Source organism: Hylobates moloch, unplaced genomic scaffold (genome assembly GCF_009828535.3).
Source record: "Hylobates moloch isolate HMO894 unplaced genomic scaffold, HMol_V3 SCAFFOLD_17, whole genome shotgun sequence".
Taxonomy (NCBI): Eukaryota; Metazoa; Chordata; class Mammalia; order Primates; family Hylobatidae; genus Hylobates; species Hylobates moloch.
In genome coordinates this window covers 18,978,464-19,004,727 of record NW_026652292.1, presented here as the reverse complement: position 1 = coordinate 19,004,727, position 26,264 = coordinate 18,978,464, and the positions used below count along the sequence as shown (strand labels likewise).

The 26,264-nt window shown below is 35.2% G+C and overlaps 1 long non-coding RNA gene across 1 annotated transcript in view; it reads right to left on the bottom strand.

Annotated features, from left to right (window-relative positions):
* LOC131381705 (uncharacterized) overlaps positions 1 to 26,264 on the bottom strand; it is a 275,443-nt gene that overhangs the window by 222,856 nt on the left and 26,323 nt on the right. Inside the window, exon 2 of the long non-coding RNA XR_009210592.1 lies at positions 8,640 to 8,696. This is a non-coding gene — a long non-coding RNA (uncharacterized LOC131381705). The remainder of the gene's footprint in view (positions 1 to 8,639; positions 8,697 to 26,264) is intronic.

The window sequence follows — 26,264 nt, the reverse complement described above, 5'->3', positions numbered from 1 at the left end:
ACATGTATTAATGTATCACCTTAAGACTTTTATAATTTATGAAAATTGAAACAATCCCTCATCAATCTCTCTAACATGCTACTGTATAAGGTAAATCTCTAAGAGAAAGTTTTACAATGAGGCCTTTCTCGAGCTTATTAGGTAATGATTTGTGTGACCTGGTTTTCAGACAGTAAGATAAGAGACAAGCAAGTGAATTGGTTCAGATATCTGATTTAGGAAAAGAGTAGCAGATAATAACCAGGCTTAGGAGGAAGTTGAAAATATCCTGTTGAACTAGGATCTTTGGCGTGATGCAAAGTATGAAAAAATTATTAGCAAAACTTCAAGAGAATTTTTATAAAAATATTTCCACTTAAGATCGTAAAATTTGGCAGCTAAAGTAATTATTTCACTGTACATGCAGATTTTATCTTTCATTTGCCCTTCGTCAGAATTCAACCATTAATCTGTGTATAATAAAATGACCCTTCCACTTGAGCAAGAGAAATTACATAAGATATTTTTAATTATTCTATTGGAATACAAATATCAAAATATTGAAACAGCTGGGAAATCATGGTAAATACTTTAATACTTTATCTAGTAGGTACACCCATGAATTCATTACATCCAATGCTGAATCCCCTCCCAGTCAACAGAATAACTTAATCAATTTATATTTACTCTCTTTTACCTGAAAACTCAAATATTGTTGACTCAAATATATGTTGAAACATATAAATATAATTACAAATTTCTCTATTTCTTCCTAGGCCAATTGTTCATATTTTATTGTGTCTTGCTACTGTCTTGCCAGAAACATAGAACAGTCGTTAAATAGACGGTCTTTTCTCCAGTTTTCCAAGCCTCCAGGCCTTCTCTTACACTCCCACCAAGATAATACATCTAAGGTGCAAATCTAATCACACTGATATTCTCTGCTGATAATTCCCCACATGTGTAACAATCATATAAATGTACTTTATTTTGTTTAAAGTATATGAATGTCAAAAATCACTAAAGACGAAATTATTTTATAAATGGCACATTGCCCTAAGTTATCATCTGTATATATTCTGGCATTTACATATTTTCCTTTGCATGTATTTATGTAAATATTGACATATTACTAAATTGAAGATAAGAACTGCTACAATTTAGCATCTATTGGTCCTTGAGCTATGTTCAGCAGCCAAATAGATAAAAATGAAAATTTTTAGTCTTCCAGTTGCATGGCATACATATTGAACTTCAATAAAATAATTTCACTATCACCTACAATAGTAATTTGTATATTATGATAGTCACCTAATATCCTTTGGTAAAAATATAAAGTTTAAATAATGTGTAATATACCTGTAATGTTGATCCCAAAATATATAAGCTGTTTTGTTAGTATGTTTCCTGCATTTATTGGCTAATAGCTTACCAAAGGTATGAAACTATTATATTTTCTAAGAAATACCAGTATAGATAGTCCATTATTCCATAAACCAGGGGTCCCCAACCCTTGGGCCATGGACCGTAAAGCCAACAAAGCTTCATCTGTGTTTACAGACAATCCGTATCACTTGCATTACCACCTGAGCTCTATCTCCTGTCAAATCAGCAGCAGCATTAGATTCTCATAGGAGCATGAACCCTATTGTGAACTGGACATGCCATGTCAGTGTCTCCCATCACCCCCAGATAGGACCGTCTAGTTGCAGGAAAACAATCTCAGAGCTCTTACTGATTCTACATTATGGTGAGTTGTATATTCATTTCATTGTGTATTACAATGTAATAATAGAAATAAAGTGCACAATAAATGTACTTGAATCATCCCATAACCATTCCCCCACCCTTGGTCCATGAAAAAATTTTCTTCCATGAAACTGGTCTCTGGTACCAAAAAGGTTGGGGACTGCTGCTACAAACAATATATATTTAGATATAAAAACTAAATGATACTGATTTGAATAAAAATTATGAAAATAATCTCTTTGATTTACAAACAGAAACTATATCATTGCTTCTATCAATTAGGTCTAATGAGTAACATAAAATAAAAATCAATGATCTCTTAAAGTTCAAACAATTCGCTACTGCAAATTAGCTCTGAAATACATAAATTATCTAAAGAAAAGTAGTCAATAGAAACAATATTTTTTTCCAAGTAATATACTGACCAATTATAAGAGTAGGAGTCCTGTTCCAAAATTATAGATTCAAGGTTTTTCAACTATTTCTACTTTAACTCAAAGATTTGAAAATCCCATCAGCTAAAGTAGTAGGGGTTTACCTAATTTTTAGGTTTAATATTTTAATAAATTAGATATAAAGTTTATTCACTAGTTACTAATTAAATTATTGTCAATTAGTTTTGATAAGCCACTCAAATAGCTTCAAAGGGAAAAGAAGCTTATTCAACAGATTTTGTCTTGAAACAAACATTGGGAATTGCAACCCAATCAATATTATAGAGTTCAGTTTTAACAATGGATTCCATTTATTTAGAATGTAATTAAAATTATACATTTCAAGGAGAAACTATATCAACTAAAATATTTTTTTCTAGTTCTCACATTACTGTTTAATATCTAGTTATTAAACAGTAATCACTAAGAGTTGTCCAACACTAATTATACACAAGTTCAAATCTGATCATTTCCTTTCAATCACTCTGGTAAGTACTCCTCTTTTTTCCTATACATTAAGCTTAACTAGTTACATTTTTTTGCTTCATTGAGTTAGCTATTTTTAGCCATTATAGTATTAATGTATTAGGCACATATTGATGCTTTACAAAGGCTTTTGAACTTCAGAATTTTCCACTGAGATAAAAATCATAAGTGATCATTAACATGTATACTTACAAATCATCAGAGAAATGCAAATTAAAACTACAATGTGGTATCACCTCATGCCTGTTAGGATGGCTATTACAAAAAAGACAAAAGATAACGAGTGTTCTTGAGGATGTCAAGAAAAAGAAACTCTTGTACTTTGTCGGTGGAAATGCAAATTAGAAAACAATATTCATGTTCCATAAAAAGCTAAAAAATAGAATTAACATAGGCTCCAGCAATCCCACATCTGTGTATTTATCCAAAGGATTTGAAATCATTATGTCAAAGACATGTGTGTATTTCAATGTTCATTGCAGCATTATTCATAATAGCTAACATGTGGAATCAACCTAGGTGTCCATCAACAAATAAAAACGTAAAGAAAATGTGGTATATATACACAATAGAATGGTATACAGCCTTTAAAAAGAAGAAAATTCTGAAATTTATGACAACATGAATGAACATGGGGAACATTATCCTTAGTAAAATATTCCAGTCAAAGAAGCACAAATACTTCATGATCTCACTTATATGTGTAATCTAAAGCACAAATACTTCATGATCTCACTTATATGTGTAATCTAAAAAATTCAAACTCATAGAAGTACAGAGTAGAATAGTGGTTGCCAGAGACTGTGGGGGAGAGGATGAGGAGAAAAGGAGATACTGGTTAAAGGGTACAGAGTTTAAATTAAACAAGAGGAATTAGAAGATCTATTGATATCATAGAGACTATGGTTAATAATAATGTAATTTATATTTCAAATTTGCTTAAAAAAATTTAAATGTTATCACCGTAAAAAAAAAAATAAGTATATGAAGTGATAGATATGTTAGCTTCATTTATTCACTCCACAATGCATATCTGTATCAAAACATCTCCTTTTACTCCATAAATGTATACAATTATTACTTGTCAATTAAAGTTTTAAAAATTAAAAAATAATAAACTATTTTATCAGTTAACCAGAAAATACCCAAGATATTTTACATTCATTACTTGTACAAACTAAGTTTCATAAACCTTAATAAGAAAACATCACAGATCCAAGAATTAACATTTTCTGGAAGAAACTTTATATGCTATAGGAAGCCATGGAATCTTCCACTCTAAAGAATATAATTGGCCTAGAGATTATCAAATTGAGTTTAATTATCTTTAAAACATCTATTTTTATCAAGTACATTATTTGTATTTTTACAATGAATTTTTGAGCAGTATGCTTTTGAAGAAAATATTTTATTTCATGTTTTTAAAATGTTCAAAATTAACTTCAGATATTAAACATCAGAATAGAAATTGATTCTGGGAAAATGGCAACATGAATATGATTTTGTAAGATACTGGCCAGAAGAGATCAGCGTGCTTAAGTGAATGAGTATATTGGCCCTGTATTAAGATGCCCAATCTCCTATATCTCAAAAATACCAAAACGAAACAACCAACAACAGCAGAAGCACTGAAAGGGTGTTCTTATTCCTCCTGGGCTCTGAAGACTGGGAAATAGAAAGGTTTCCTCCAGGCCCAGTGGAACACTGATAGCCTGCTTTCTTGATGGTGCTTGTTGTTTGACAGAAAAGACTATTTGCCTTAAATTGCTTATAGGACTGTGATGACACAGAGAATGGAATTTAAAATTTTTCTGCATAGTGGAGGACTCAGGGTAGTTTAAAACCAACAAACAAAAAATACAATCACAACAACAACAAAATGATGTTTATTTCTATTGGACCTCACCTCTCCATTCCAGTCAATGGAGATTCTGGTTTAAGGGTATCCAGTAGAGCCTAGACACTGAGATTTTGAAACGTCTTACCAGTTGATTCCAACATGAAGCAAATTAAAAATCACTGGGAAAAGGGAGCATATGCCAAAAGCTATAACTAAGGCCATTTGAACTACAATAGTGGAAAAAAATAATAAAAACCTCCAATGCTCGCACATCATTCTAAGAGGGGATGATTAATAAATAGGTCAGAACAAATAACACACATGTTCAAAGAAAAATAGTTCCCAAAAAAGGAAATTACAAATTGAATGGAAAAAAAATAAATAAAAGGTTAATGCTTTAATTGCTCAAAAACTTTTTCTAAACATTTTTCAATTAAATTATTCAGTAGACCCTAATGTCTATCACATTGTGAAGGTGATATGAGTGATCATCATAAGAAAATCACTTTTGTCATTTCTGTAGTTCATTTTTCTCTTAAACTACATCAAATAGGTTTTGGTTACTTGAAAGCAAATGATTTCTTTGATCACTTCATGAGACGGTCAGGGAGTGAGAATATTTGTTGCCAAAGCACCTGCTGTGTGAACATTTCTGCACACCAAGTGATGACAGGAGTTGAGGTGGAGAGGAAAGTGAACAGAAATGTAGGATTCTTGAGTGTTTGAAATAACTAAATTGAAGTTTGAGTAAATAAACTTAAATAACTTTTTGTTTAATTCAGGAGTTAAAAGTAAAAAATAATGAAAATAGTGAAAATGAGGTTATTATTTTACCAGGGTTGTAAGATTCACCTTAAGCTAGTTTTGAAGTTGCCCATTCCTTTCTGTAGTAAATCTGTGTTCTAAGCTGGAAATTAAAGAGATAGGGGAATAAATGGAACTGAGTGGTTATTTATCCTTGTGTCTTTGGACAAGTAATTTGGATTATGAATGGCAGTGACAAAGTTGATTTGTAATTTGTATTCAGAACTGCTTTCAGGTGGTAAGAGCCTTTTGGTGTGCGTCCATGAACCATTTAGATAAAAGTAATTTTTAGCGTTAGATATACTGAATTAATGCACAAATACGCTGACAATTTTAGTATTATAGAATGCATTTTCTACTTACGTTCATTATGGATAAAGAAAAGGTAGTAGATTTTAAATTCCTTTAACACATATTTGACTTCAGCACTCAGAAACACTATTTTTATTAAGTGTATATACTGGCTGCTTATTAAACAGTATGTGAAAAAACATTTTGTTTTTTCACAAACTACAACTGGCCCTTTCTTTAGGGTATTATAATGCAGCTAATTCAATTGTTTTCCTATACTGTTAACTCTATTTTCCAACACTAATATAATTGTAATAAGAAATAAAACAAGCTGTTCAAAAGATTTCTTATTCTACAAAAATGGCCCATATGTTCTTCGGAAGAAAATCATGTAAACTTCTAGTTACTACTTTTCAGAATCATACTGTTTTCTACCTTCTCCTAAAAAGTATTCTAAAATTAACTCCCCTTGAAATAATAGGATAAAGATTATGCCAATGATTTCAAGATTTTGAAAAATAAACATTTTAGACTCAGGCTATAATCAACTTAATCATATATGTAAGATATTTTTCAGTGGTTTTTTTTTTTTTTTTTACTTAGGAAACAGTAATAAAAAGTATCTTCCTTATACACTGGTACAAAATAGTTGTGTTTTAACTCTTTTTTAAATTTTTATTTTAAGTTCAAAGGTACATCTGCAGGTTTGTTACATAGATAAGCTTGTGTCATGGGAGTTCATAATAAAGACATGGAATCAAAATAAATATTTCTAAATGAGTCATGCTGTTTACTTTTGGAGGTGCCTATGATGAGAAATTAATAATATGGCCAGGCATCGTGGCTCACGCCTGTAATACCAACGCTTTGGGAGGCTGAGGCTGGTGGATCACCTGAGGTCAGGAGTTCAAGACCAGCCTGGCCAAGATGGTGAAACCCCATCTCTACTAAAAATAGAAAAAATAGCCAGGTGTGGTGGCAAGTGCCTGTGATCCCAGCTACTCGGAAGGCTGAGACAGGAGAATTGCTTGAACATGGGAGTCGGAGTTTGCAGTGAGCCGAGATCGTACCATTGCACTCCAGCCTGGGCAACAAAAGTGAAACTCCATCTCAAAAAAAAAAAAAAAAAGAAAAAGAAAAAGAAATCACACTAATATGATTAAATGGTAATACGTGCCCCCACACCTTCTAATGCATGGCCAGTGAGGTCTGGACTTTTCCTTTCTTTTCCTGGCAAGAAAGATGTAGTGCATCTCCTTTGTAGGTAAGTGAAAGTGTGTGTTTTGTTTTTCTTTAAAAAAGTTCTTAGAAACTGGATAGATATTTTTTGGAAACTGGAGAAACCTAGGTCAAAAGCGCATAGGAGAATGATGAAGAATAAATAAAAACCTGAAAAGCCAATGGTAACTGGAAGCCTAACATAAAGTTTAATAACAGATCCTGCAGGTACACTGCCCAGAGTATGAAACCTGACTCTACCACGTACTAGTTTGTGATGTTAGCACAGTTAGCTACAATTTCAGTACTCAATATACTGATCTGTAAAAGGACCATAATATTGGCCACTGTATATGGCCACTATGAATATTAAGCGGATAATATTTCTAAAGTATTTAGAATGGTGCATAGTCCACAGTGTTTATTCTGTAAGCATATGCTCAATATAGAATGAAAGGCAATCATTCTTTCAAGTTTTCTTATTCTTTCTCACATACGCTTCTCCATTTTTTCTATTTTTCTACATTTGTATATTTGTATATTAAATGGCTTTCTCTGATTTTTTAATGTGTTATTGAGCACATATGTTCATGTCGACAATAAAGATAGATCAATGTTTTGAGAATACTGACTAGTTTAAAATTTAAGGTAACGATAATTTATTGGCTAAAGTCATATCAAGAATCTAGTGGTAATCCCATTAGCTATAAGACAATTTACATGCTGTACTGTGCATTTATTCCTTTTTTCTCAAATTATGCTGAAGCAAACTAGGGAGTGTCAAAAATTAGAAAGAAACAAAGTAACATGCAATAAGCAAATTGCTTGTAATATAGAAACAGTTGACTATGTGAATTTAATTGTATACTTTGAAATAATGTTCTACATCCCATGAATTTTATATAATTGCATTGATAAGTAACTTGCTAGTTCTTAAAATAGCATACTTCCAAAAAGCACATAATAAATTGTTACTACATACAAAAATGGGATTATTCATTTTTAAATCATAATACATAAATGTCTTAAAGCCCAATAACTGGCAAATTACTGTAAAAACATTCTTTATATACTAACACATCACTGTAATAAAGTGGTTTGCCAAATCATTCACAACAAATAGGGCCTCCAAAGGTACAATTAATTTAACTGACATTCAAAAATCAACAGCAAGAATGACAAAATACAAAATAACAAATAACTGAAGACAATTCTGATGATGCCTTGATATTGACAATGAAAACGTTTCTCTAAAAATTGTAGAAACTTAACCCCTAAGCAGGTGTTCAGGCATAATAGGAACTCGGCAATGTTACCAAGTTAAATGTCTCAGCCCATATTTATTTTATATACGGCCAAGCTTCATTATTTGTGGATTCCATATTTGCCACTTTGCTACTCACTAAAGTTTATTTCTAACCCCAAGATTAATATCACACTGTTAATGACTAAAAGTCATCTGAGGACATGCGCAGAGTGGCCAAAAATGTGAGTGCTCAAAGTACACTTTCCCAACTGAGTTCACACAAGGTAACAGTGCTCTTTCTTGTCTCAGCTCTCATAGGATAAACAAGTGTCCTTTTCACAGTCTCTTTAATGTCATGTTTTTCCATTTTTGTGCTTTTTGTTAGTGATTTTGCCGTTTAAAATTACTCCCAAGCATAAGGGTGAAGTGCTGCCCAGGATAAGAAGCACAAGACTGTGATGTGTCTTATGGAGAAAATGCATGTTAGATTAGCTCCATTCAGGCACTAGTTACGGTGCTGTTGGCCATGAATTCAACGTTGATGAATCGACACCATGATACACCCAAAAAAAGCAACAGGAAACTCACTGACCTGCACATGACGCTGCTCCAGAATGTCTTAAAGTAACATCTGTAGTGAGTGATGAGGCTATCGAAAAGATAGAAAGAGGTTAAATTTGTAGGTTCAGAAGGTAATGACCAATAAGTAAGCTCAGTGGACAGCATTGTTGTAAGGCTGAAAGTCAAAGAAGCTGTAGGTCATGTGACCCAGGGTCAGGGAAATGTTCGAAAAAAAGGCTGGTGATTTACCATTATACAGGAACACTGCATATAATTGATTAGCTGTGAAAAACGGACAAGAAATAAGGTCTATTTTAAAAGAAAAACACATAAAACAAAGTTATTTGTTGATCAGTAAATGAAAATGTCACCAGCAGCTCACAGGAAAATTAACCCTGTATTTCTCCCAGAAGCAGTGGCACAATATTTTCTAATTATATATACATACACACACGCACACACACACAAACACACAGAATATACATGTGTATATATGCATATGACTGTATACATATGCATATACATACATATATAAAATCTCAGGCTACTAGCTATCATTAAACTTTTAGAATGATATATAATTCATATATATGTACAATTTAGATGTACATATTCCTAGTGAAATAGGAACCATTCTAACTTATACTCTTATTGCTTAATATCTGGAATGAATATATTTTCCTCTTTTTTTATTGCCTTCAGCCACTTCCTCTTTCAGCCAATCTGCTAATCACATTTTAAAATTATCAACTCATGACCAAGCGGGGTGGCTGACGCCTGTAATCCCAGCACTTTGGGAGGCCGAGGCGGGCAGATCATGAGGTCAGGAGATGGAGACCATCCTGGCTAACAAAGAGAAACCCCGTCTCTGCTAAAAATACAAACAAATTAGCCAGCCATGGTGGCACATGCCTGTAATCCCAGCTACTCAGGAGGCTGAGGCAGGAGAATCGCCTGAACCTGGGATGCCGAGGTTGCAGTAAGCCGAGATTGCACCACTGCACTCCAGTCTGGGTAACAGAGCAAGACTCCATCTCAAAAAAAAAAAAATAATTAACAAATAATAATATAAAAAATAATAAATAAATTATCAACTCATAGGATATGTTTTGGCTACTTAAAATTGTGTTTAATATTTTCTCTCTGTTCTATTATATCTTATTTCTTACTACGCTGAAATACGCATTCTCTGTTAAAGTATTGTGGCTTCTTGTGTTTTGATAAACTTTATTCCTTTTCTTATCTTGAATTTGCTGATGGTCAAAGCATGGGTAAAACTCAACAACAAGCATCAGGGTAGAGAAACAAAAAGGCCAGGAAGTAAAATTTTTCCAGGTTCTGTGCTGGTTTTTGTAGCTTGAAGTCAAGAAGTCTAATGCACACTATCAAAATGAACATTGTAAACTCCACTTTGGTTTTCCTGAGATTCTGTTACTGATGTGGGTAAAACATGTAAGTAGAAATTATGAATTCTTTATGGAGTTAATGTCAGTTGTGATGTTTCTGAGAATTCACTCCAAACCCAATAGCCAGTTGCTGGGAATATAAGAAATAGCAATCAGTAAGCTAAGGGAAGGGAGAGACACAAACTTGCTGGAATTTCAATACTCTTGTCACATAGTCTGAAATTCAGAGACACGTTTGATTTACTGGAGTGTTTGGATCTATAGATGCTTCTCAACATATAGTGAGGTTTGACTGGTAAACCCACTGTAAATTGAAAATATCATAAGTAAAAACTTCATTATATACACCAAACTATGGAACATAATGACTCAGCCTAACATAACTTAAACATGCTCAGAACACTTATATTATCCTACAGTTAGGCAGAATCATTGAACACAAAGCATAATAAAAGTGTTTAACATAATTTATTGAAAGCTATACTGAAAGTGAAAAAAAAATTATTGCCTGGGCACACATATAGAATATATATGTGTATATATACATATGATTGTATACATATGTAAATACATATATATGATTGTATACATATGTATATACATATATATAATCTTTCTGTTAGGCTACTAGCTATCATTAAACTTTTAGAATGATATATAATTCATATATATGTACATTTATATGTACATATTCCTACATTCAGTAGAAGTACGGTTTCTACTGATTGCATATTGCTTTCACACCATAGTAAAGTCAAAAATTTTATGTCAAACCACAGCAAATTGGGGACTGTCTATAATCTGTAAGAATAGCCCAGGAATATAAAGGAGTTCAAGCCTGAACTGAAAGGGAAATAATGCAATTCAGGGTCAGGGCATCAGCGAAGGCTGAGTACAGGACCAGGATAACACAGATCTGACCAATAAGAAGGCTAGTGTTTTTATATAATATTCTCTGGCCAAAATTTTGTCAGGGAAGAAGTAATCTTGGGGCAATAGGTGGAAGAAAATAGCAACTACAGCTATTGAGTCTAAGAGAGACATGTTGACTTTTTTGCCTATAATACTTTCTCTACATACCCCCCATATACTTCAGCACCCACTCACAAATAACGAAATAATAGAGTTGATATATAGTCATATTATGTGTTTATCCTATGGTTGATCCAATGACAATTGAGGACAGATAATTTATATAAACTAATTGTTCATTTATTTCCAGTTCATGTTAGTTGCTTTCCATTTTATGCTTCATTTGTGTTAATTTCCATTTATAAATATCAGCAAAGAGTAAGAAATCAACTGTACTTAAAAAATAAAAGGAATATGTATGTTTTGTCTCAATCTGGACTTAGAGTCAGTAGATCAAACATATTAATCAAAGATATTAAAGCTTTTACATTTTTCAAAAACATTTTATTTTGAATTCTGACACACTTTAGAAAACAATATTTATGTTTTATACTTATAAAATTTGCAAAACTGCAAGCTCTTTATCTCCATACTTCATTTTTAACTCCTTTAAGCCCACTCATAATTAAAATCAGACCTTTTCCTATACCTGCACAAAAGAAAACTATGAATTTCAGAATTGTGTAATGTACTAGAGAGGATAACACAATATTTGAGTGTAATGGTGATCATTCCTCTCTCTTTCAGAATTTTGTGACAATAAACAGAGTGTTTTACATTACTTTGAATGTGAAAGATCACCAATGTGTCTTCTCATATTTTATTCATTAATTCATTCAGAAAATATTTATTAAGTTATACTATGTGCTAAGGATTGTCCTAGGCTTGGAAGACCTATCACTGAATAAAACAGACAAGCACCTCTGCCCTCAGGAAGCTTTAATTATATAAATGCCACCAGAGAGATGAAAGATCAAAACTATATTTTTATTTGTAAATCCAGGCCAAGAAAAATGTCTGGTTTACAATATATGCTAGAGATCCTGAATAAATCTTTTCTACACAGAATTACACTTATCCTCCTACATATTAGGTGTTATTGGCAGCTCCATAACTTACATATGAATGAATATAGACTTTTTTCTGCATCACTTCCATTGTGTTACATATTTAGAAAAGTTTCTAACAAATGTTGTCCATAGATTATGTCAAATTCATAAATAAATAATGACTAAATATTGCAGTATCTGAAATAAAATACATGAAAATGTACAAATATATATTTTTTGTACATGTACATATGTAATAACAAATGCATTATGGAAAATATTTAACACTTTTAAAATAAGAATTATTTCTAAGAACTAATTATAGAATATTATTCCATGCAACATTCATTACAAATAAAAAAAATTCATAACCTGCAATACATTTCTAGTTGGTCACAGAACTTCTCCACCAGGACAGCTTTTAAAATCTGCTCAGTTTTACTCGTTTCATTTATTCAAGAAATGCAATTTAAATTTTATTCTGTTTAATGAAAAAAAAAAACATTCTAAAAGCTTCTTTTCTGTGTTAATGGTTAAAAGCCTTTTTCTGCATTGGAAACCACACTTTGATAATTAATATGTTAAGAACAATATTCTTCACCCTCCAGGGGTATAAACCTTTTTGCTTGAATAATTATTCATCTATAACTCACTAAAGTGGGTGGCATGGAAAGAAAAACAGGAAAAAAAAAAAACAAGTGAGGATACAGGGAGGCAAAATGACTTTTAAGTATGACAAAAAAAAGAAATGGGTCTATTTAGGCTTTATCTGGCACTTAGCAGGTTTTTAATAAATGTATCTTTGAGGTGTAATCCAGCAAATTGCCAAGCAGTATATCTATAAGGGGTTTCACAAACAGGATTTTAGAATAGGACCACACCAGAAACACTGTGCTCCCAGTGTGTGAGCAACTGGTTATATTTCTCAAATGTGATAAATTCAGAATGAGTCATTGTGGCTTAATTTCTTAAAACAAGATAGGCTTTGTGCAATTATTTAAGATTCTGAGTATAGTACTTAATAAATCTATACTAGGAAAAGGAAAGAAAACTGTAGAAAGGTTAAAATCATTTAATCCACTGGACCATGTGATTGAATGGGTTCAATGTTATCTAAGAGTTGCCCCAGAGTAAGGTTTATTCATGAAATTGTCACTACATTACATTTCACATATAATTTCTTTCCCATCTCTTCAATTATTAATGGTAAACAAACTTTTGATAAATGTAGACAATTCATATCAAAGATGATTCATTTTATATGAATAACTAAAGATAAATTGTTTGTAGACTATTTGAGAGCCAAATTGTCCATAAAACCTTGTTTATTTCCAAACCTTAATGAATTTACATTAAAATAAAACATTTATTTACAATGTTGAATATTAGACAATTGTTTTTATTAGCTTATATCATGTCTTGTTATTGTTTTTACCAAATACTCATAGGCTATTTATTTTATATATATGTATTATCTTTGAAACTTGAAGACAGTGATCTTAAGAAAATTTCCTTTAGATCCTCTCATTATAGTGATGCTAGTATTTTACAGGCGGTATATGCAGAATAATACTTATTAATTAAATGGCTTCTCTCTCTTCTAAAGGAAGATGTGCAAAAGAAAACTGGATTCCTTTCATCTGTATATGGACTAATCTCTTCTTTGGTCAAAAAACACTGTTCACACACAGTTCAAGTGACTTAAGGGAAATTAAACATAAATAAGATAGCCTAGGGAATGGCACATGACAAATTAATGAATTTATTGTGATTTTATTTTGTTACAGCAACTTGGTTGTGTGATTTGAGTAAATTATCTAATCTAATCCTCGAAATATTTAGGCTGCACTCCAGCCTGGGTGACAGAGCGAGACTCCGTCTCAAAAAAAAAAAAAAAAAATTATATATATATATATATATATTTAGGTAGTTATTTTGATTATGCCCAGTACTGAGAAGCAGCAAATTCAAGCAACGCAGCAAGGATCGTTCCATAAGTGGTGAAGCTGGGTTTCAAGATACACAATCCAATGTTCCAGAAACTGGAATCTCATACACTAAGCTCTGCTGTCTGTCATTAACTAGTGCTCCAAGCTTAGGAATGAGCCAGTTCTATTTGATGTAAGTATTTGTGATATTTCATTAGGTTGTTAGGTTGATGAGATGTGGGAACTTATTTTTTAATATTATTTCTTTAGTGTTTTAATAATAAAAGACAATCCAATGAAGAAAACATTTCTAATTCCAAATAAAGTTCCTGATATATTTAATTTCAACCAAGTTTTTCTTTGAACAATTTATATATCTTAAAAGATATTTGTGATATGAAGGAAAATGCTGACCTGAAGTGTAATAGAAACTAAATTAATTTTAATCTGAGTAGTGAGAGAGAAGTTGAGAATATCTGAAAATCTGGGCTTCTTGCTTTATGAATAGAGTTGTCTCCTTTAGGCTGTAGACTCAGGCTCTATTGAGGGTAGCATTTATTGACCATGTGATGTGCATCATGAGCTGCTGACATTGTTTTCCTCATGCCCTTTAAATTCTCTCAACAATCCTATATTGTATGTCTTAATATATCCACTTCATAGATAAGGATATAAACATTCACAGATGCTGAAGTAATCAGAATTCTTTATGTAGAAACAGATTCAAGCAGCTTTAAATTCTAAGCTCTTTTGTTATACAAAATAACTCCTTTACAGAACACATTATTAATACTTAAATTTTTAGCTAATATATTTATTGCAGTAATGATATATTAATATTCTCATTTTTCAGATAATTACTGAATATTATTGTAATAGATTTCAGTCACAGAAAACGTGTTGGATTGAATGCTTTTGCCTTATAGAAACATTTCTTCTTTAGGTGATTTGGCAATCAATACAAAGTAACATTTAGCTGTTACAACATTGTTTGACAGTGTGTAGAAAAGGTAATTTTTATCATAGGATAAAGATAACTCAACTTAAATATTGTGATGTATGACAAATCAAATACTTTAATAATATTTCACACTTTAATTGATTAGTGAACTTTATGCATTTCTTTTTTTAAACTTATTTTACATTCGGAGGTACATGTGTAGGTTTGCTATATAGGTAAATTCATGTCACAGGGATTTGGTGTACAGATTATTTTGTCACCCTGGTACTAAACTTAGTACCCAATAGTTATTTTCTTTTTTTTTATTTTGTTTTGTTTTATTTTATTTTATTTTTTATTATTTTATTTTATTTTTTAATTTATTTTTTTGAGACAGGGTCTCACTCTGTCATCCAGGCTGGAGAGCAGTGGCACAATCTTGGTCACTGCAACCTCCACTTCCTGGGTTCGAGTGATCCTCCCACCTCAGCCTCCTAAGTAGCTGAGACTACAGGCATGCACCACCACACCCAGGTAATTACTATATTTTTTGTAGAGATGGTGTTTCACCATGTTTTCTAGGCTGGTCTTCAACTTCTGAGCTTGAGCTATCTGCCCACCTTGGACACCCAAAGTGCTGGGATTAAGGGCGTGAGTCACTGATGCCTGACCCCAGTAGCTATTTTTTCTTATCCTCTCTCCTCCCACCATCCACCCTCAAGTAAACCCCTTTGTCTCTTGTTCCCCTCTTTATGTCCACGTGTTTTCATCATTTAGCTCCAATTTATAAGTGAGCATATGCATGTTTGGTTTTCTGTTCCTGCATTAGCTTGCTTAGGATAATAGCTTCCAGCTCCATCCATGATCCTGCCAAGAACCTGGTCTCATTTTTTTTTATGGCTGCATAGCATTCCATGTTGTATCTGTACATTTTCTTTATCCATCGATGGGAATTTAGGTGGTTTTCATGTCTTCTATACTGAATAGTGCTACAATGAACACATGCATGCATGTGAATTTGTGGTAGAATGACTTATATTCCTTTGGGTATACATCCAGTATTTGATTTATGGTAGAATGATTATATTCTTTTGGGTATACACCCTGGATAGCTTGGTTGAATGGTAGTTCTGTTTTTACCTCTTTGAGGAATCACCATACTTCTTTCCACAATGGCTGAACTAATTTACACTCCCATCAACAGTGTATATAATCATTCCCTTTTCTACACAACCTCACCAACATCAGTTCTTTTTTTTTTTTTTTCACTTTTTTGGTAGCCATTTTAGATGGTGTGAGATGATGTCTCACTATGGTTTTGATTTGCATTTCTCTAATAATTAGTGATACTGAACTTTTTTTCATATGCTTGTTGGCCGCATGTATACATCTTTTGAAAAGTTTCTGTTTATGCCCTTTGGCTACTTTTTAATGAGGTTGTTTGCCTTCTTCTTGTAAATTTGTTTAAATTCCTTATAGATGCTGGATATTATACCTTTGTCAGATGCATGGTTTGCAAAAATGTTTCCTTTTTGTGTAAGGAAGGTGTCTAGTTTCAATCTTCTGCATATGCAAGTTATCTCAGCACCATTTATTGAATAGGGAGTTCTTTCACCATTGCTTATTTTTGTGTGTTTTCTCAAAGATCAGATGGTTGTAGGTGTGTGGCATTATGTCTGGACTCTCCATTCTGTTCTACTGATCTATGTGTCTGTTTTTGTACCAGTACCATGCTGTTTTGGTTATTGTATCCCTGCAGCATAATTTGAAGTTGGGTAGCATGATACCTCCAGCTTTGTTCTTCTTGCTTAGGATTGCCTTGGCTATTCAAGCTCTTTTTTGGGTCCATGTGAATTTTAAAATACTTTTTTCTACTTCTGTAAAGAATGTCACTGATATTTTGATAGAAATAGCATTGAATCTGTAAATTGCTTTGGTCACTATGGCCATTTTAACACTATGTGTTCTTGTTACTAATGAGCACAAATTTTTTTTTCATTTGTTTGTGTCATCTTTCGTTTCTTTGAGCAATGTTTTCTAATTATCATTGTAGAGATCTTTCACTTCCCTGGTTCCTTTAGCATTTTCTTCTTTTTGTGGCAATTGTGAATGGGATTTCATTCCTGATTTGGTTCTCAACTTGGCTGTTGCCGGTGTATAGGAATACTACTGATTGTACATCAATTTTGTATCCTGAAACTTTGCTGAAGTTGTTTATCAGATCTAGGAGCTTTTGGGCCAAGATTATGGGTTTTTCGAGCTATGTGCTATGTGCTAAAAGAGATAACTTGACCTCCTCTCTTCCTATTTAGATGCTCTTTCTTCCTTTCTCTTTCTCAATTGCTCTGGTCAGGACTTCCAATGCTATGTTGAGTAGGAGTGGTGAGAGAGGGTATCCTTGTATTTGTGTGGGTTTTCAAGAGGACTGCTTCTAGCTTTTGCCCATTCAGTACGATATTGGCTGTGGGTCTGTCATACATTCCCCTTATTATTTTGAAGTATGCTCATTCAATATCTAGTTTATGGAAAATTTTTAACATGAAAGGATTTTTAATTTTATCAAAAGCATTTTCTGCATTTATTGAGAGAATCACGTGGTTTTAGCCTTTAATTTTGTTTGTGTGATGAATCATATTTATTGATTTACATGTGTTGAAACAACATTGCATCTCTAGGATAAAGCTTACTTGATCATAGTGGATTAGATTTTTGATATGCTGCTGAATTCAGTTTACTAGCATCTTGTTGATGACTTTTGCATCTATGTTCATCAAGGATATTGGCCTGAAGTTGTTGTTGTGTCTCTGTCAGGTTTTGATTTCAAGATGATGCTGGCCTCATAGAACGAGTTGGGAAACAGAACTTTATTCTCAATTTTTTGGATAGTTTCAGTAGGCATTATACCAGCTTTTCTTTGTACCTCTGGTAGAATTTAACTCTGAATCCATCTAGTCCTATACTTTTTTGGTGGATAGGCTATTTATTGATTAATTTTTGGAGCTTGTTATTGGTGTGTTCAGGGATTCAGTTTCTCCACGATTCAGTTGGAAGGATGTAGGTATCCAGGAATTTATCAATTTCTACTAGATATTCTAGTTTGTGTGCATAGAAATGTTCATGGTATTTGCTGATGGTTATTTGTATTTCTGTGAGGTAAGTGATACGATCCCCTTTGTTGATTCTAATTGTGTTTATTTGGATATTCTCTCTCTTTTTTCATTAGTCTAGCTAGGGTTCTTACTAATTTTTTCAAAAACTGAATTCCTGGATTTGTTGATCTTTTGAATGTTTTTCCATGTCTCAGTCTTCTTCAGTTCAACTCTGATTTTGGTTATTTCTTGTCTTCTGCTAGTGTTGGGTTTGGTTTGCTCTTCTTTTTCTACTTCTTAGTTTTGATGTTAGGTTGTTAATTTGAGGTCCTTCTAAATTCTTGATGTGGTCATTTGGTACTATAAATTTTCCTCTTTACACTCCCTTAGCTGTGTCCCAGATATTCTGGTGTATTATCTCTGTCTGCACTAGTTTCAAAGAACTTCTTGACACTGTCTTAATTTTATTATTTACCTAAAAGTTATTCAGAAGCAGATTGTTCAATTTCCATGTAATTGTATTATTTGAATGATTTTCTTAGTCTTGAATTTTATTTATATTGTACTGTGTTCCAAGGGCATGGCTGGTATGATTTTGTTGTTTTTGCATTTGCTGAGGACTATTTTATGTCTAAGTGTGTGGTTGATTTTAGAGTATGTGCCGGGTAACAATGAGAAGACTATATATTGTTGGTTTTGGGTGAAGAGTTCTGTAGATGTCTATTAGGTCCATTTGGTCTAGTGTTAAGTCCAGATCCTGAATATCTTTGTTAATTTTATGCCTTAATAATCTCTCTAATACTCTCAGTGGGGTGTTGTAGTCTTCAAATATTATTGTGTGGGAGTCTAAGTCTCTTTGAATATCTGTAAGAACTGGTTTTATGAATACAGGTGCTTCTGTGTTGGATGCATATATATTTAGGATAATTGGGTTTCAATGAATTGAGACCTTTACCATTGTTTAATGTCCTTCTTTTTCTTTTTTGGTGTTTGTTGGTTTAAAGTCTGTTTTGTCTGAAATTAGGATTGCAATCACCGTCTTTTTCTTTAAGAATGTTGAATATAGATCCCCAATCTCTTCTGGCAGTTCCATTGTTAGACTGATATGATTCCCTTTGTAGGTGACCTGCCCTTTCTCCCTAGCTGCCTTTAACATTTTTTCTTTCATTTCGATCTTGGGAAATCTGATGACTATGTGTCTTGGGGATGATCTTCTTGTGTAGTATCTTGCCAGGGTTCTCTGTATTTCCTGAATTTTAATGCTTAGCTTTCTGTTGAGGTTGGGGAAGTTTTCATGGACAACATCCAAAAACACGTTTTCCAATTTGTTTATTTTTTTCCCATCCCTTTCCAGAACACCAATGATTCATAGATTTGACCTCTTTACATAATCCCATATTTCCTGGAGCTTTTGTTTGTTTATTTTTATTCTTCTTTCTTTATTTTGCTCTGTCTTATGTCAGAGAGCTTGTCTTCAAGCTTTGAGATTCTTTCCTCAGCTTGGTCTATTCTGCTTTTAATACTTGTGATTCCATTATAAAATTCTGCTAGTGTGTTTTACAGCTGTATTAGGTCAGTTAGTTTCTTTTTTTATATTGGCTATTTTATCCATCAGTTCCTATATCATTTTATTGTTATTCTTAGTTTACTTGGATTGGGTTTTGCCATTCTCCTGAATCTCAATGATTTTTGTTTTTATCCATATTTTTAAGGCTATTTCTGTCACTTCAGCCATCTCAGCCCTGTTAAGAAACCTTGCTGGAGAACTAATGCAATCATTTGGAGGTTATGAAGATACTCTGGCAATTTGAGTTGCTGGAGTTCTTGATTTTGTTCTTTCTCATCTGTGTGTGTGAGTGTTCCTTTAGCTGCAGTATCTTTTCTGGGTGTTTTCACAGAGCCAAAGCTTTGCACAGGGTCTTTATTCATAGTTGACTTTTTTGTCTTTTGTATCTCAGGGGTATGTTAGCAAAGTATTTTTGGTATTGAAGTTTTAGGATATGATCCAGTAGGTGACACTGAGGTGTAATGCTTAGTAATAGGCTCTTGTTCTGTCATGTGGCTCCCCTATATTTCTTCACAATTGCAGCCATGCTCCCCTCTCAATGCTCTGAAAGTGTGGACTCCCTCCTACTTGCTTACTGGCTGTAGACAACAGCTTGGCACTCCCAGGTTGCTCATCACAGGTCTGGGTGATTTCAGTGTTTATGTTCCCTTCTCAACTTAGAGGCAGCAGAGGAAAAGACCTTAGCAGTAGTTGTGGCCAAGGGTCTTGCACTTGTCTCTTGGGGCTCTACTCCAGATAGTTTCAGAGCATCACTCACTCAGTGCAATCAGCCTGGGATGGGATTCTCTGTTGTCTGTCCAAGCCATGGAGGCCCCGCCTATTGATGAGCAAGGGGGAGCAGGGGTGCAGCCCATGGGAAACAAACTGGCTTCCTCTCTGTGTTGACTGCAGCTTGCTGGGGCTAAGATACAGCATTTAGGAAATTCGCTCTTTCTTTTTATTATTATTATTATTATACTTTAAGTTTTAGGTTACATGTGCACAATGTGCAGGTTAATTACATATGTATCCATGTGCCATGTTGGTGTGCTGCACCCATTAACTCGTCATTAGGCATCAGGTATATCTCCTAATGCTGTCCCTCTCCCCTCCCCCCACCCGACAACAGTACCCAGGGTGTGATGTTCCCCTTCCTGTGTCCATGTGTTCTCATTGTTCAACTCCCACCTACGAGTGAGAACATGTGGTGTTTGGTTTTTTGTCCTTGTGATAGTTTATTGAGAATGATGGTTTCCAGTTTCATCCATGTCCCTACCAAGGACATGAACTCATCATTTTTTATGGCTGCATAGTATTCCATGGTGTATATGTGCCACATTTTCTTAATCCAGTCTATCGTTGTTGGACATTTGGGTTGGTTCCAAGTCTTTGCTATTGTGAATAGTGCCGCAATAAACATACGTGTGCATGTGTCTTTATAGCAGCATGATTTATAGTCCTTTGGTATACACCCAGTAATGGGATGGCTGGGTCAAACGGTATTTCTAGTTCTAGATCCCTAAGGAATCACCACACTGACTTCCACAATGCTTGAACTAATTTACAGTCCCACCAACAGTGTAAAAATGTTCTTATTTCTCCACATCCTCTCAAGCACCTGTTGTTTCCTGACTTTTTAATGATGGCCATTCTAACTGGTGTGAGATGGTATCTCATTGTGGTTTTGATTTGCATTTCTCTGATGGCCAGTGATGATGAGCATTTTTTCCTGTGTTTTTTGGCTGCCTAAATGTCTTCTTTTGAGAAGTGTCTGTTCATGTCCTTCGCCCACTTTTTGTTTTTTTCTTGTAAATTTGTTTGAGTTCATTGTAGATTCTGGATATTAGCCCTTTGTCAGATGAGTAGGTTGCGAAAATTTTCTCCCATTTTGTAGGTTGCCTGTTCACTCTGATGGTAGTTTCTTTTGCTGTGCAGGAGCTCTTTAGTTTAATTAGATCCCATTTGTCAATTTTGGCTTTTGTTGCCATTGCTTTTGGTGTTTTAGACATGAAGTCCTTGCCCATGCCTATGTCCTGAATGGTATTGCCTAGGTTTTCTTCTAGGGTTTTTATGGTTTTAGGTCTAACCTGTAAGTCTTTAATCCATCTTGAATCAATTTTTGTATAAGGTGTAAAGAAGGGATCCAGTTTCAGCTTTCTACATATGGCTAGCCAGTTTTCCCAGCACCATTTATAAAATAGGGAATCCTTATCCCATTGCTTGTTTTTGTCAGGTTTGTCAAAGATCAGATAGTTGTAGATATGCGGCATTATTTCTGAGGGCTCTGTTCTGTTCCATTGATCTATGTCTCTGTTGTGGTACCAGTACCATGCTGTTTTGGTTACTATAGCCTTGTAGTATAGTTTGAAGTCAGGTAGCGTGATGCCTCCAGCTTTGTTCTTTTGGCTTAGGATTGACTTGGTGATGTGGGCTCTTTTTTGGTTCCATATGAACTTTAAAGTAGTTTTTTCCAATTCTGTGAAGAAAGTCATTGGTAGCTTGATGGGGATGGCACTGAATCTATAAATTACCTTGGGCAGTATGGCCATTTTCACAATATTGATTCTTCCAACCCATGAGCACGGAATGTTCTTCCATTTGTTTGTATCCTCTTTTATTTCATTGAGCAGCGGTTTGTAGTTCTCCTTGAAGAGGTCCTTCATGTCCCTTGTAAGTTGGATTCCTAGGTATTTTATTCTCTTTGAAGCAATTGTAAATGGGAGTTCACTCATGATTTGGCTCTCTGTTTGTCTGTTATTGGTGTACAAGAATGCTTGTGATTTTTGTACATTGATTTTGTAACTTGAGACTTTGCTGAAGTTGCTTATCAGCTTAAGGAGATCTTGGGCTGAGACAATGGGGTTTTCTAGATATATCTGATCTTTGCTCTTTCAAGAGAATACTAGGGGCAGTACCGTTGCAGAGGCAGTGGCAGAGGGGTTTTCAGTGGCCCTCGAGTGACTCCACCTCCAAGAAGCATGGAGCTGCTGTTACTGGGGGTGTTGAGTCGGGGGGCTGGGGGAGTTGCACTGCTGGTGTGAACTAGAGGCTCTGCTTGTTGGGTGGCAGGGGTTCCAGGGCTCACAGGGAAGAGAGACTGAGCTCCTTTTCATATGGTGTCTGTGGCATGCTGGAAGCTTGAGTGCAGCCTTCAGGCTTTTTGTTTCTTCCCCAGGCTGAGGGCAGCAGGTGGGACCACTGCTATGGCAGTGGCAGAAGGATAGTCAGTTGGCCCTAGGAGCCTTACCCCAGAAAGCCACTTCTGCTGGGCATGTTCAGCGGGTGGCTGTTCTGTGGTTTTTTCACCACGGGTCCCGTCTTAAGAGTGAGGGTGGGGGTTCCCAGGGTAGAGGGAAGGGACTCCTCTCCATATGGTGCCTGCTTTGTGCTGGCAGAGCCAGCTTAGAGACTAGGCCCTTTGTTCTTTCCACAGCTCAAGGGCTGTTAGGGCTGTACTGCCAGAGGGTTTGTGGCTTGATTTTGGAATTTTCTCCTCAGAAATTCTGAGCTGTCACTCACTGAAGTAATCAGACAGGGGCAGGGTATTTGTGCTCCAGTCCCAGGTCAGGTGACCCTGTTCAGTGAGGTGAAGTGAGGACCGGGACCTGTGGGAGGTCAGTCCATCAACTTTTCTGTGAGGTGGCTGTTCTGTGCTGAGGGTCCGGAACAGGCCCTTGTCCCATCCCAAGCTTGAAGATGGCAAGGGCTGCGAGACAGCAAGGATGGCAGCTTGTCCCTCCCACTGGGAACTCTGTCCTAGATAAGTGCAGAGCAGCTACTGGCTTGATAGCCTCAGCAGGGGGTGGTTTGAGACCCAGGCGAGTGGTCCTGCCCAGAGAGGAGAAATAAGATCAGGGACCCATACCCACATTTCTTTTTTTTTTTTTTTTTTTTTTGCAGTCTGGCTGCATTTTCAAAGGGCAGCAGTGCTGTGCTGGGGGTCTGCTCCAGTCCCTAGTCACCTCGTACTCCCTAAATGCTGAAGGCAAACAACAGCTAAGGCTGCAAAACAGCAAAGATGATGACCTGCCCCTCCCTCTGGGAGCTCCAACCCACAGAGGGATGGAGCTGCTGAAAACACTAGCAAAGGGTGACTGGAGACCCTGGTCCTGCCCAGTGAGGAGGAATGGGATCAGAGACTCGCGTAAAAAAGCAGGCTGACTCCTTTTTCGTAGGGAAGCTGCATTGAAGACTACAACAGCCAAGGCTGTGAAACAGCAAAGATAGCAGCCCATCTTTCCCTCTGGGAGCTCTGTCTCAGGGAGCTCAGGGCTGCTACCGGAGTCTGGCTAAAGTCCCAGGACAGTGGGTATTATCCTGTGAGCTGACCTGGAAGCCAGACCTGCAGATCATCACCGCTCAGCCCCCTGGATTCAGCCTCTTTCCTGTGGGCATGTATAGGACTTTAACCGCCCCCTCTGCCAGAGCGACAGCTGCTACTGCTAGGATGTGTGGTGACTCCAAATGTACCATAGAGGTGTCTCTCCTAAGACTCCAGGTAGCTGTGCATGTCAGAATGAAGGTCCTGGTGGAGTAAGTCAAGTGGGGGATCTCCTGACCCCCGGGTTGCAAAGATCAGTAGAAGAAGCATAGGTCCCCGCAGTCTCTCATTCACTCTCTGTTTCCCTGGGCAGGGGAGCCTCCCCTGGCTCCATGTCACTCCAGGGTGGGCAGTCATTTTGCCTTGTTCCTCTGCTTTATCTGTGGCTCGAGTTGTTTTCTTGATTAATCCCAGTCCATGCATTTATATGCTTTAGTTGAAAGTGTATTATTTACATACCCCTTTTATTTCTCTCCGTGAGCACTACGCAAACTAGTGGCTTCTAGTCCGCCATCTTGGACCCCCATGTGTTTCTTATTTAACAAATAAGAATTATAATAACAAATATAATTTGAAACACATCTGCATTCTCCAGATTCTAGCAACTATCAGATTCCTAACCTTGGGGGAGTTGTTTAACTTCTCTGGGTCTCAGTTTTCCCATCTGTAAAATAGGTCATCAAAAGTATTTACATGTAGGGTTATGAGTATTAAATGAGTTTGTACATATATAAGAAATAACAAGTCAAGTCATGCACACACAGCCTGGTTAATGTTAGCTGAAGAGTTATCACCTATCTTTTTTCATATAGTAATCCTGTTGGCTATTATTATTATTATTATGATTGAATATGTACATGTTTTCTTCCTTGTCATTATTTCTATTTTTCAGCTTTTTTTTTTTTGAGATGGAGTCTCGCTCTGTCGCCCAGGCTGGAGTGCAGTGGTGTGATCTCGGCTCACTGCAAGCTCTATCTCCCAGGTTCACGCCATTCTCCTGCCTCAGCCTCCCGAGTAGCTGGGACTACAGGTGCCCACAACCATGCCCGGCTAATTTTTTGTATTGTTAGTAGAGATGGAGTTTCACCGTGTTAGCCAGGATGGCCCCCATCTCCTGACCTTGTGGTATGCCCGCCTTGGCCTCCCAAAGTGCTGGGATTACAGGCGTGAGCCACTGCACCCAGGCCTGTTTTTTAGCTTTTAAGTTCAGGGGTACATTTGCAGGATGTGCAGGTTTGTTACCTAGGTAAACTCGTGTCATGAAGGTTTGTTGTGCAGATTGTTACATCACTCAGGCATCAAGCCTAGTATCCATTAGTTATTTTTCCTGATCCTCTCCCTCGTTACACCTTCCACCCTCAGTTAGGCCCCAGTGTGTTGTTCATGTCCTTTGCAGGGACATGGATGGAGCTGGAGACCATTATTCTTAGCAAACTAACACGGGAACAGAAAACCAAATACGGCATGTTCTCACATATAAGTGGGAGCTAAATGATAAGAACACATAAACGCATAGAAGGGAACAACACACAATGGGGCTTATCACCTATTTTGATAAAACAATGCAAAAGGAACAGTTAACATTCTGTGTAAACAGTCCATTTTTTTCAATAACTGCATGCACTTTACTTTCTAAAGGAAAATTGTAGGCATTTGTTTTATCATAAGCTTTATGTTGGGTATTATTTCAATCGCATTACAGTTTTTAAATTAGAATCGGGTCATATGTATCTAATAAGTTCCATACTGCATACAGATTTTGTTTATGCTTTTGTTTTTCCCACTAAGCTTGTAAATTTATTAACTAAAAGATTAGTATACCAACTGTAATATAAAGTCACAAATATTACTATTTTTATTAAATAATAACAATGAAATTTAATTTTGTTGGTTGCTTGAAAGATGGAAAAAATTGCTTTTATGTTGCTTCATGTAACTGCTTATTGGCTTCTGGAAGAAATATGTGCAAATTTTTGTTGCATAAATGTGTTACTTCCATCATCATTAGCCATGGCTTGATTACTGGAAATTATTATTTAACTGATGCAAGAGAAATATCAGTAAGCTTCTTTGCAATTTACTATTGAAAGATTATCATTTAAGACCAGAGAACCAATCAATATACTATCTTCATTAGGCTTTTGAGATGAAGAATCAACACTTGTCAAAGAATAATTCACATAATAATTCAGATAGATATTATTTAACCATGTGTAAACAAATAATCGTAATGTCAAAACATATTTAATGTATTTTAAATATTTCACTTAAAAAGATCAGAAAATTATTTATGTTTGAAAACTAGATTTAAAAAAAAAGCCATGAAGATACAAAAGCATAGTACATAACAAACTCTGACACATAAAGCAAACACATGGATCTTTTTAAGTTAAATATTCTATAGACACATAAAAAGTCTTTTAAAATATTTTCTAAATTTTCTCATCAAGTGTCTTACACATTTT